Genomic DNA, 8,111 nt, shown 5'->3' with positions numbered 1-8,111 from the left:
ATCCAACACAATTATATCATCTTGATTAAATCTTAATTGAAATCGTGCATTAGAACTCTTTTATTTTATTTAAATTGTTTGCTTAGTTTTAAAATCTTAGTTTATAAATCACTCTTTTCAAACCAAAATTATTTTTACCTCACCAAAGTGTTTTAATTAATTTCATAAATATTGCTTTTTACAGTCCCTGTGGGTACGATAACTCGACATTTACTTGTCACTTTATCACTTGTTACGATTGTGTACACTTGCACATTTCCACAGTTCCAAGTTTTTGGTGCCGTTTTCGGGGATTGTTTTTAAAAAAAAATTATTTGTGAATTTATTTTTACATTTTGGTTCTTTTATTTTCTTGTTCAATTTTACTTATTTAATTAATTCTTCTCTGATTATTTCAGGTGTTTATGAGTATTGACCAAATTATCGACTTACTCCCAGTGGACCCTGAAATAGAATGAACCTTTCACCAACGAAGAAGACAAGCGAACCAGAGAAGGACCGAAGAGATGAATTTCAAGAATATCAATCAAGGAAACGGAGCAAACCTTGCTCAAAATCCTATCCTTATTGCTGATGATAGGGATAGAGCTTTACGACAATATGCCATGCCAGTTTTTAATGACCTTAATCCAGGTATTAGAAGACCCGAGATCGAGGCACAACAATTCGAGCTGAAGCTAGCCATGTTCCAGATGCTTCAGACAGTGAGCCAGTTCAGTGGAATGCCTACTGAAGATCCTCATCTTCATTTAAAACTGTTTATGGAGGTGAGCGACTCTTTCAAGCTAGCCAGAGTACCCGAAGATGCATTACGATTAAAACTATTCCCGTACTCGCTGAGGGACAGAGCTCGAGCCTGGTTAAACTCACTACCACCAAACTCGATTTCTACATAGCATGAGTTAGCAGAGAGATTTCTGGTGAAGTATTTCCCTCCTAGCAAGATTTCTAAGCTGAGAAATGAGATTACTGCTTTCCAACAAATGGATGATGAGTCCTTGTATGAGGCATGGGAAAGATTGAAAGAGTTATTACGAAAGTACCCTCATCACGGAATTTCGCATTGCATCCAACTTAAGACATTTTACAATGGTCTCAACGCTCACACAAGGATGGTAGTAGATGCTTCTGCTAACGGTGCTATCTTATCTAAGTCTTACAATGAGGCTTATGAAATCATCAAGAGAATCGCCAGTAACAATTATCAGTGGCCAACCAATCGAGCAACGTCAGGAAGACGAGCTGCTGGAATCCATGAAGTGGACGCTCTCACTTCACTTGCATCCCAGGTATCTTCGATATCTTCAATGTTAAAGAATTTTACCACTAATGGGTCTAACAGTTTTGCAGCTCAACCACCTAACCAATATGAGAATATAGCCTGTGTCTATTGTGGGGAAGGACATGTGTTTGAAGAATATCCGTCAAACCCAGAATCCATGTACTACATAGGTAATCTGAACCAGAACCGAGGAAGGCAAGGACTGCAATCCAACTTTTACAACCCATCGTGGCAAAATCATCCCAATCTTTCCTGGAGTAACCAAGGGGCTGGAGGCAGTAACAACTACGCCCAACCTAGACCAACCCAGCCGCCTAGTTTTTCACAGCAAGTTTAAAAACCAGTTCAGGCTGAATCGTCCAATAGCTTAGAGAATTTATTGAAGGTATACATGGAGAAGAATGATGCCACTCTAAGGAATTTGGAGAATCAAGTGGGCCAGCTTGCTACTGAACTTAAGAACAGTCCACAAAGTGCTTTACCTAGTGATACAAAAAATCTGAGAAATCCAGGGAAGGAGCATTGTAAAGCACTAACATTGAGGAGCGGAAAAACAGTAGAGCCCAACATCATTGAAGCTGAAAAGGAGCATGCTGAAGCTCAAAATTTGGAAGAAGTTCAACCGAGTGTTGAAGTTCCAGTTCCACTAGAACCAGAACCTGCAAGACCTAAAAAGGTAACCTCAGAACCAGCCAACTCTAATCAGCCAACCACTCCGTTAGTAGCAAAATTGCCGCGAAAGACAAATAAACTAGTACCAACTCCAGTATATAAACGTCCACCACCTTACCCTCAAAGACTCCAGAAGCAAAAACAGGAGGTCTAATTCAAGAAGTTCCTTGACGTACTCAAGCAACTACATATCAACATCCCGTTGGTTGAAGCACTTGAACAAATGTCAAATTACGTAAAATTCATGAAAGATATCCTGTCCAAGAAGCGAAGCCTTGGAGAATTTGAGACGGTAGCTTTGACAAAGGAATGCAGTGCATATCTTCAAGACAAATTACCCCCTAAGCTGAAGGATCCTGGGTGTTTTACCATACCATGCAACATTGGAGCAACTTATTGTGGTAAGGCACTATGTGACTTGGGCGCAAGTATCAACTTGATGCCTATGTCGATATTTAAAAAGTTGGGGATAAGTGAAGTTAGACCTACTGCGGTTACACTTCAGCTAGCAGATCGATCCTTAGCACATCCAGAAGGAAAAATCGAGGACGTATTGGTACGTGTAGATAAGTTTATATTTCCTGCTGATTTTGTAATTTTAGATTTTGAAACAGACAAAGAAGTACCAATTATCCTGGAGAGACCGTTCTTAGCAACCGCAAGGACACTTATTGATGTGCAGAAGGGCGAACTTACTATGCGCGTTCAGGACGATCAGGTAACATTTAATGTTTTCAAGTCAATGCGATTTCCTGACGTAATAGATGATTGTTCTACAGTATCCGACTTAGAGGATTTCATAGTAGAGAAGGAACTCAACTCTATTGAGGATCCTCTGGATCAGACCCTCCAAGTGATGAAGAGGAGGATGAAAACTTAGCTTTGCTAGAAGCTAATCAAAAGGAATTTAATCCACAATGCCGTTTTAAATCTTTGGATTTAGAGGAGAGAGATTACACACAGCCAAAAGCGTCAATCGAGAAGCCACCTAAACTAGAACTCAAGGTATTACCTTCTCATTTAAAATATGTTTATTTAGGTGACGCTTCTACTCTGTCTGTGACTGTTTCAGCAGAGTTAACTACTGAGCAAGAAGAGAAACTTATCTTAGTTCTGAAACAATTTAAGAAGGCTATCGGATGGACCATAGCCAATATTCGCGGTATTAGTCTATCTATATGCATGTACAAGATCATCCTGGAAGATAGTGAAAAAGGGATGACCGATGGACAATGAAGGCTAAGCCCCATCATGAAGGACATAGTGAAAAAAGAGATTATCAAGTCATTAGATGCGGGTACCATTTACCCCATTTCAGACAGTTCATGGGTAAGTCCGGTTCAGTGCGTACCAAAGAAAGGAGGTATCACGGTCATAGAGAATGAGAATAATGAGTTGATACCAACTAGAACAGTTACGGGATGGAGAATCTGCATCGATTATCGGAAGCTAAACAAGGTAACTAGAAAGGATCACTTCCCTTTGCCATTCTTAGACCAGATGTTGGATAGACTCGCAGGGTGAGATTACTACTGTTTTTTCGATGGATACTCGGGGTACAACCAGATTACGGTAGCACCGAAAGATCAACACAAGACCATATTCATTTGCCCGTACGGTACATTTGCATTTAGACGCATGCCATTTGGTTTATGTAATGCACCTGCTACATTTCAAAGATGTATGATGTCTATTTTCACTGACACGATTGAGAAATTTTTGGAAGTTTTCATGGACGACTTTTCAGTGTTTGGAGATACGTACGATGATTGCTTAGCCAATCTGGCTAAGGTACTTAGGCGATGCGAAGAAACGAACCTAGTACTTAATTGGAAAAAATGCAATTTTATGGTACGAGAAGGTATCGTTCTGGAGCATCGGATAACAAGACATGGGATCGAGGTAGACAGAGCAAAAGTAGATGTTATTGAGAAACTCCCACCTCCAACATCTGTAAAGGGTGTTAGGAGCTTTTTGGGCCACACCAGGTTCTATCGAAGATTTATCAAGGACTTCTCCAAAGTTGCTAAACCTTTATGCAAATTATTGGAGAAGGACACGATATTCAAATTTAATGAGGAATGCTTAAAAGCTTTCAATGACTTGAAGAATCGATTAGTCACGGCACCCATAATTGTCACACCAGACTAGGACTTGCCATTTGAATTGATGTGTGATGCAAGTGACTTCACAATAGGAGCTGTCATGGGCCAGCGAAGGAACAAAGTTTTTCATCCCATCTACTATGCAAGTCGAACTGTAACAGGAGCTCAGTTAAACTATACGATAACAGAAAAAGAGTTACTTGCTATCGTATTTGCTTTCGATAAGTTTCGATCTTATCTTGTAGGTACTAAGGTAACTGTCTATACAAACCACTCATCAATTAAATATTTACTTGCCAAGAAAGACGCTAAGTCGAGGTTGATCCGATGGGTACTTCCACTTCAAGAGTTCGATTTGGAAATTCAAGATCAAAAGGGAGTAGAAAACCAAGTAGCAGATCACTTGTCCAGATTGGAGCCGCAAGAAGGGAATTCTCTACTTGTACCGATTCAAGAAACATTTCCAGATGAACATATACTGAAGGTAAGTCATGTCCATAATACCCCTTGGTTTGCTGATATTGCTAACTTTTTAGCTTGTGGTTTAATGCCGTATGATAAGACATATCAACAAAGGAGAAAGTTTCTTCACGATGTGAAGTACTATTTCTGGGAGGAACCGTATCTGTTTAAAAAGTGTGCAGATCAGATGATTAGGAGATGCATGGCAGAAGAAGAAATACCAAAGATTCTATACCACTGTCACTCAACCCCAAGTGGGGGTCATTTCGAAGGAACTTGTACTGTAGCCAAAGTATTGCAAGCCGGATTCTTTTGGCCAACACTATTCAAGGATGCATATGCATACGTAAAGAGTTGTGACCGATGTCAAAGAGTTGGAAATGTCACTAACAAAAATGAGATGCCTCGAACAAACATCATTGAGGTCAAACTATTCGATGTTTGGGGTATTGATTTTCTTGGGCCCTTCCCTTCGTCTTTTGGTCACAAGTATATACTAGTAGCAGTAGATTATGTGTCCAAGTGGGTCGAGACAAAGGCATATTCGACAAACGATGCTAGGGTTATGATGAAGTTTTTGTAGAAACACGTGTTCACGAGGTTTGGAACCCCTAGAGCCATCATTAGTGATGAAGGGTCCCACTTTGTGAACAAGTGGTTAAAATGGTTACTAGACAAACACGGGGTGAAATACAAGGTTGCAACGGCTTACCATCCGTAGACGAATGGACAAGCTGAACTGGTAAATAAAGAAATCAAGGGCATATTAGAGAAGGTAGTTTGCCGGAACCGACGAGACTGGTCCAAAAGACTAGATGACACTTTATGGGCCTACAGGACAGCGTACAAGACACCTTTAGGGATGTCACCCTATAGGTTGGTTTTCGGTAAAGCATGCCATCTACCTTTGGAGTTAGAGCACAAAGCTTACTGGGCTCTTCGACCACTCAACTTAAATCCTAAGCTCGCAAAAGAAAGAAGGATGTTCCAACTCAACGAGTTAGAAGAATTCCGAATGTTCTAATATGAAAATGCCAAATTACTCACAGAGAGACTCAAGAAATGGCATGACAAACACATCCGAGTTTGAGAATTTGAAGCAGGTCAGCAAGTATTGTTGTTCAACTCGAGATTGAAGTTCTTTCCAGGTAAGCTAAAATCACGTTGGTCCGGTCCATTTACAATTTACAGAGTCTATCCATACGGAGTTGTTGAACTCCAAGGTAAGAGAGGTAAATTTCAAGTTAATGCTCAGCGTTTGAAACACTATTGGGGGAATAAAACCGAACGGTATAACGTCTCGTTCATTTTATCAGATATTTAATATTTTTTCGTGTTTTGTTTAATAAATAATTTAGGGTCTATTTTTCGGGTTTAGTACGTTTAAATAAATTTTGTCTAGGAGGTTGGAACTTAAGCGGGACCATTTGTGACCCCTCCAATCTTTCCTGGGAATTTATTTTAACATAATTTTCCAAGAAATTTTTCCTTAATCAACAAAATAATTTTTTTTTAAAAAATAAAAGGGTCAATTTGATCCAATTTTTAATTTGCAACCCAATTTTTAATTTTCATTGAGTCTAGGGACTTAAATTGAATTATTTTTAAAGTTTGATTGCTCTTTTTGTAAATAATGAAAATTAGGTGCCTTTCTTTGTAAATATTTTTTAAAGGCATCTAGAAGAAATATTTTTTTATTTTTATTTTTTAACATTATTAATAATTTGATAAACTTTAATATATAATTATATTCATTATAATTTATATATTAATTTTATCAACTTAGATTAGAATTAGGATTAATTTAATTTTAATTTTTATTTTATGTTTATCTTAATAATTAATAGCAATTGATAATTCTATATGCTTATATTTAATTATTAATTGTTGTTAAATTTGAGTAGAATTAGAATTAAACACTTAGCTTAAATTATTAAATTAGATTAAGAGTTCTATTTTAAATCCTATTACTTATGCTATAAATACCACTTTATACCTCCCATCCATGCATCAAGCAAAAACCAAAACACCTTGTGCCGCAACACCCCTAGCTCCAGCAACCTAGTCGGCAAACACCCAGCAGCATCACGATGCACGACCCGATCAGCACCCAACTCCCACTCATGCACCTGCTGCTTAAGTCCAGCAGCTGCCCAAGTCGTAGCTGTTCTAGCGCCCCACCTGCGAGCCCTTGCTGCTGCTGCCCAGGCCACGTCCCATATTCCGCACAAGCTCCAGGCCTGCTCGACGAAGTGTCGTGCGCTTCTTGCTACACCATTGCGTGCTGCTGCTTGTTCTCTAGCCTTGTGTGGCACCCTCTTTGCACACCAAGCCTTAAGCCAAAATTCTTCAACCCTCCTCCTTTTAATTTGCCATCTTTTTCTTGCATTAATTTTCTTTGAGTTCTTATATTTTTCCAAAAAGGTCAATTATGCCTCGCAAGAGAACTCGCGCCTCTGCTCAAATTGACGAAACACAAAGCAAGTTCCATTGTGTTGAAGCTAAAGAGAGATACGAAAGTACCTACAAAAATCAACAGATGCATCCTGAGAAAGGTTTCACACTGAAGGAGAGCAACTACAGAGACTTCATGGCACGTATTCGTCAAATTGCTGAAGCTTTCAATTGGGAACTGTTTTGTGAAAAGAGACTTAGTGTGGATGAGGAGCTAGTTCGTGAGTTTTACGCGAATTTAACTTCAAGCGAGATGACAGAAGTCCCTATTCGCGGAATCAAGGTACCTATAAATTCGAATGCTATTAATGAGTTCTTTGAATTGCCTGATTTCGAGAACGACGAGTATTCGTCTTTGATGAGCAATATCAAGCCGGAAATTCTACAAGAAATTCTCGAGGAGCTTACAGTTGAAGGTTCCAGTTGGACTGTGTCGAAACAAGGAACCCACACGTGTCGAAAAGAATACTTAACACCTATTGCAAAGGTATGGTTTTATTTCATCCATTTCAGCCTTCTGCCTAGCTCACATGGGACTACAATTTCATTGGAGCGAATGGTCTTACTATACTCGATCTTAACGGGTAAGACCATTGATGTTGGAAAGATCATCCTGAAAGAAAATCGAAATTGTGCCGCTAGACGTTCTGGCCCTGCTTACTTCCCCTTTACAAAAACTATTCTGTGCTTGAAAGCAGAAATTCTTGCTAATGTCAAGAAGACAGGGTATACCCAAGGCACAATTATAGATTAGGACCTCTATCGAGTAGCCGGAGACTCAGTTCTACAACAACGAGTTGAAGAAAGTGAAGAGCCTGAGGAACCTGATGAAGAAGAAGATCCCATGATGCAATCATTTGAAGTCCCTGATAAGGTGGACCCAGTAGAGCCAAAAGATGAATCGGATGCTGGAACTCCAATGTTTAGAGCTCAGTCACCTAGCCCAGACTTTCGTGATGAGTTGTCAAATTTGATGGACTTAATGCAACACATGCAATGGCAGCAACAAGCATACTGGAGATGCTCAAAAATAAGGGATGACTCGATTCGAAGTGCTTTCCAGAGAATATACAATGACCCATTTATTTTTGTGCCTGAATTTCCAGATTTCATATTCGAGCCATGGATTCCACTCT

The 8,111-nt window shown here is 39.3% G+C and overlaps 1 non-coding gene across 1 annotated transcript; it reads right to left on the bottom strand.

Moving 5' to 3' along the window:
* Window positions 1-950: 950 nt before the first annotated feature.
* Window positions 951-1,057, bottom strand: LOC128294760 (small nucleolar RNA R71). The gene has a single exon (XR_008285067.1). It is a non-coding gene; the product is annotated as a small nucleolar RNA R71 (small nucleolar RNA).
* Between the last annotated feature and the right edge of the window lie 7,054 nt (window positions 1,058-8,111).

This window comes from Gossypium arboreum, chromosome 6, assembly GCF_025698485.1.
Source record: "Gossypium arboreum isolate Shixiya-1 chromosome 6, ASM2569848v2, whole genome shotgun sequence".
NCBI classification, from domain to species: domain Eukaryota; kingdom Viridiplantae; phylum Streptophyta; class Magnoliopsida; order Malvales; family Malvaceae; genus Gossypium; species Gossypium arboreum.
This window is presented reverse-complemented; position numbering and strand designations above follow the sequence as displayed.